The sequence below is a fragment of the Vespa velutina genome, chromosome 22 (assembly GCF_912470025.1).
Source record: "Vespa velutina chromosome 22, iVesVel2.1, whole genome shotgun sequence".
Classification (NCBI taxonomy): Eukaryota; Metazoa; Arthropoda; class Insecta; order Hymenoptera; family Vespidae; genus Vespa; species Vespa velutina.
Window position 1 is genome coordinate 1,621,076 of NC_062209.1, and position 5,000 is coordinate 1,626,075.

General features: G+C 37.0%; 1 protein-coding gene and 1 long non-coding RNA gene across 14 annotated transcripts in view; one reads left to right on the forward strand and one right to left on the reverse strand.

Moving 5' to 3' along the window:
• The window catches only part of LOC124956575 (growth factor receptor-bound protein 10-like), a 437,491-nt gene that overhangs the window by 274,018 nt on the left and 158,473 nt on the right, over positions 1-5,000 (forward strand). The window lies entirely within an intron of this gene.
• The window catches only part of LOC124956580, a 1,405-nt gene continuing 532 nt past the window's right edge, over positions 4,128-5,000 (reverse strand). The window contains exons 1-3 of the long non-coding RNA XR_007103302.1: positions 4,934-5,000; positions 4,644-4,821; positions 4,128-4,212 (exon numbers count right to left, since the gene is read on the reverse strand). The exon at positions 4,934-5,000 is cut by the window's right edge and continues 532 nt beyond it. This is a non-coding gene — a long non-coding RNA (uncharacterized LOC124956580). The remainder of the gene's footprint in view (positions 4,213-4,643; positions 4,822-4,933) is intronic.

Below are 5,000 nucleotides of genomic sequence, written 5' to 3' on the forward strand. Positions count from 1 at the left end.
CTATAAGACATTCAACAAGCTTCATCTATGTGTATGACTTCGCGATTGACTGCATAGGATATTAGAAAAGAGATAAAAGATTAACGTTGGTCTTCGAAAATGATGATCGAGAGAGAGAGAGAGAGAGAGAGAGAGAGAGAGAGAGAGAGAGAGATATAGAAGGATAGAACGAAATGATACTATCTTCTTTCGCAGTAATGCTGAATTTTCGATCGAATTGGGAAAGGAGAGACTATCTCTCCTCCCCGCCCTCCCCTTCTCCATACCTTTTCAAAGGAGCATTGCCATAAACGAACGGATTGGATGGTGAAAAATGCAGACACGCCTCGGGGTTACGAGACTCGCGCTAGTATCTCGAGCAAACGTTCGTTGAATAATCGAGATGGGTTTGCGCGCAAGAGGATCGCGCGTTAAATTCCCCATTTGAATTTCATATCTCGCGAATTTTGGTTTCTGGCGATGGTCGGAAGATAGAACTGTGGATAGAAAAAGATATATATATATATATATATATATATATATATATATATATATATATATCATTGTATTACTCTACGAAAGAGTTGGCAGTCCCTTTTTCGACTAGATCGATTAAAAGGGAGACTAGGAAACTACGATCATCTCACGAAATCTAAGTTTTTTCTTGCGATTAAAGAGAAAATAATTAAAGAAAATTATAGAAAATAAAAGATTATCTGATTGACGAAACGAAAGGTTTTAACATTAATGTTAAAAATCAATCAAAAAGATTTATAGGAATTAGTACGAGATAATAGGAAATGAATGATGGAACTAGAGTAAGTAAAGACGAAAGTAATTATCGTTTCCGACTCTGTCACGGTCTAATGACTAAAAACTAGAGATAGATACCTAAAGTTATATATATATATATATATATATATACATATTACATATACACACACACATATATATATATATATATATACATACAATTTGTATCTCCATTCTAGCATAGCGAGTACATGCACCTAGCTATCTAACCGTGCCTTCTATTTCAGTCGGTCCCGACTGTCCCCGTCGTTAATTCGCGGAACATAAATCACGTTCTTTTGATCGGTTAAATGGACCGTACCTTACGGGCGTGTAGTAGGCTTCTCTATCCCTTCGCCGCCATTTCTATCGAGCTTTCGCGTGATTCGTCAAAGCCGAGAACTTTTGCTGAACGAACGATAAAGATTCTCTCTCATTCTCTCTCTCTTTCTCTTTCTCTCTCTTTCTTTCTCTCTCTCTTTCTATCCATCTATTTCTCTCGGAAACTTTGACTTTAGTTTGGTCGATCATCCTGTTATAAGATTGCCTACTCAGATTTTACACGAACTTACAATCTTACTCGATCGAAGATTTATGTCGACGAAATTAGATCTCGAGAGAGAGAGAGAGAGAGAGAGAGAAAGAAAGAAGAGAGAAGAGAGAATGAAAGAACAAAAGGTAATGATTCCGAACGATCGATTCAATTCGATTCGATTCGATTCGATTCGATTCGATTCGATTCAATTTGATTCGTTCGACGCGCCGTTGATTTTCCTTTCGAAGAATATAAAAGAGAAAGACGACGACGACGACGACGACGACGACGAGGACGACGTCTTTCGCTGGTGATCCCGGAAAAATCGTGCTACTCGTACGGAATGAACGAATTAATTGGACCGTTTCGAGGTGCTCTTTCCTCTCTCTTTCTCTCTCTTTCTGTCTCGATTCGTTACTCTTCCGACACACAGGAGTATCTAGAATGTTGACAAAGCAAACGACTCTTCTTTCTTGATAGGCTCCACGTAACCCTTACTCTGTACTATTTGCCTCTTTTTCTATTTTATTCTTTCTCTTTCTCTCTTTTTAACTATCTATTTATCTATCTATCTAACTATCTATCTATCTATCTATCTATCTATCTCTTTCTAACACTCTCGCCCAATTCATCTATTTTCAAGCGTGATAATTCGATTATTTCTCTCTTCGGCTCGAAGCAGCCGAGTATTTTCCAACGAAAGGATCTTAAAGAAGATTCTCTCCTTTTCCTCACCCTTTCTCCCTCCCCCCCTCTCTCCCTCTCTCTCTCTCTCTCTCTCTCACTCTCTCTTTTTATCTATCTATCTATCTCTATCTTTCTATCCTCTATCTTACGAACTCTTACTCTAGTAACGATTTTTCTTCGAAAAAGCTCGTAATTCTCTTCTCTGGCGCGTTTCTCTCGCGACGAGGAGAGTAAAGGAGAGAAGGCAAGCCGCTTATGTACGCGTTTTTGTTAGCCTCCGCGCTACTGTTGCAAGACGTTGAGGAGAGGGTGGTTCGGTGAGGAAGGAGGGACGGGGGTGAGGAGGAGGAAGGTTTGGGGAAGGCACTACTTTGTTCCTCGATGAAATATTACGAGCACGATCGGGAGCGGCGACGACGCGGCGACGACGACGACGACGACGACGACGACGACGACGACGACGACGACGACGACGGGCGTCGCGCTACCCTTCTCTCTCTCTCTCTCTCTCTCTCTCTCTCTCTCTCTTTCTCTCTTTCTCTATCTCTCTGTCCGCACACGGTCTGTCGGATATAATCCGCGCCTTCGAACCATCCGGAACGACGATTTCTTCCCTCCGAGTAAAAAGTTCGGCCGACGAGAATGAACGTACCTCTATGTACCTTTCTACTCGTGCTTCGTTGGTTGCACTCGGTTTCTTCTGTTCGAACGATTTCGCCAAATTTCGCTACGGCTACGACGACAACGACAACGACAACGACAACGACAACGACTCTATGATAACGATTACGACGAGAATTAACGAATGTATATGCGTATGTGTCTGTACGTAACAAACGTATACGTGTAATTACGTATCGTATCGATTTAATCATCATTAAACTTTGGATTCTCATTCTTATCCCGTATATAAATGATAATAATTTACGTTCGTTTTTTTTCAAGCATTAATATTTATTTCTTTTCTTTTTCTTTTTCTTTTTTCGTTTTTTTTTTTTTTTTTTTTTTTTTTTTTTTTTTTTTTTTTTTTTTTTAATCATTCTACGTCCTTCAATATCGACGTTTCATCGTTCGTTTCATGTTTTTTTTTTGTCTCGCATTCCTCTTCTTTTTGTCTACTCTTTCTTTTTTCTTCTTCTTTTTTTTTTTTTTTTTTTTTTTTTCTTTTTTTTTTTTTTTTTTTTTTCTTTTTTTTTTTTGCATGTGTTTCGTTTTGTTTTCTCCTTTTTTTTTTCTCTCTCTTCCTCTATTCATTATTCACTCAAGAAGATATTATATTTTATTGTCTGTTTTTATTCTTGTGATTTAAGAGCTAAGGTTCAAAAGGCGACGTCAAGAAAGCGAAATAGCGAGGAAAGAATTGAAAGGAAGAATAAATAAAGGGAGAGGGGAAAAAAGAGAAAGAGAGAGAGAGAGAGAGAGAGAGAGAGAGAGAAATAAGATTAAAGGAGTGTCTATGATGATAATCCTTATTTAAAGCCGTGGAAAGAAAAAAAAAAAAAGAAAAAAAAAAAAAAACAAGAAAAAAAGAACGATTAACACTTTTCCTTTTTTCTTCTTTTATATTAGCTTAATGCATCAATCACGACGAAAGAGTCAGATCTTTATTCCTTTTATTCTATCTTTTTTTTTTCTTTTTTTTTTGCATTTTATATATATGTATATATATATTTAACGTTTGACTTAATCGAATTTATTTCCATAGCTTGCGCCAACTTATTTTTTTTTCCTCTCTTATACAATCAAAACACAACTTTGTCTCTTTATATATCATTTTCATTCGTCGTTACGTTGATTTTTTTTTGTCGTGAAAATAAAAAAGAAAAAGAAAGGAAAGAAAAGAAGAAAACCCCATACAATTATTTCACGATACTAAAGTTAATTTCTTCCTTCCCTTCGAATATTCTCACTTCTTCTTCTTCTTCTCTTCCTCCTCCTCCTCCTCCTCCTCTTTCTTTCTTACTTTTCGATTTATAAGCCTCCATAACGGAAGTTCTCCACCTCTTACGCGTCTTTCTTTCCGCAACGCCGTTCCGTTACCTTCATCTTCCTTCTCTTTTTCTCATCTAAGTATATATATATATATATATATATATATATATATATATATATATGTATATATATTTTCACACGACTCTAGCAATTCTCTTGCGATGCACCCTTCCCGATATCGATCTTTCTTCGCAAACGAGGAAATGGCGTGTGCCCGAATCGATGATCTACGACGAAAGGACTATTTTCAAAATCTTATTCACGTCACTATCACGTGAATAATATAATATACGTTCTTTTTGATATTACACGCATAAACGAGAGTGATAAGCAAAAGAAAAACAGAGTGTTAAATAGTTGATAATTAAACATGTATGCATTTCTTTCGTAATTAAACAGAAACGAATCTTATCAATTCAACTTTTTTATTACTATGAATTTCAATGAAATTGTAATTGCACTCGTGCAAGAGGGAGAGAGAAAGAGGAGAGAGAGAGAGAGAGAGAGAGAAATTACCCTATAATTTCTAAACTTTCAAGACATCGCACATTTATCTTTATTCTACGATACTCGAAACGATATAATTTGTATTTTTAATATAATATTTTTAATATAATTTAATATATATATATGTGTTAACCATCAACGATGGACTTACCAACACTCACTCAACTCTACGATGAATATTCTCGTCGAAGTTCCGAGATATATGGTGAGAAAGTTTCCTTTGGTGTTCTCTCTCTCTTTCTGTCTCTCTGTCTCTCTCTATTCATCTATCTATCTTCTCTTTCTGTTTCTAGAGAACTCGCTCGCAAACGATCCTCATGCTCTTCGTACTAAAACCAAACAGCTTACAGAGCTCCGACTCTCTCCTCTCTCTCTCTCTCTCTCTCTCTCTCCCTCTCTCCCTCTCTCTCTCTCTCTCTCTCTCTCTCTCTCGCTACTTACCGGCGCGCATATTATCTGCGTAAATGTTGGAACGAGCCATTACGCGGCAAAACTATAACGCGTTTCG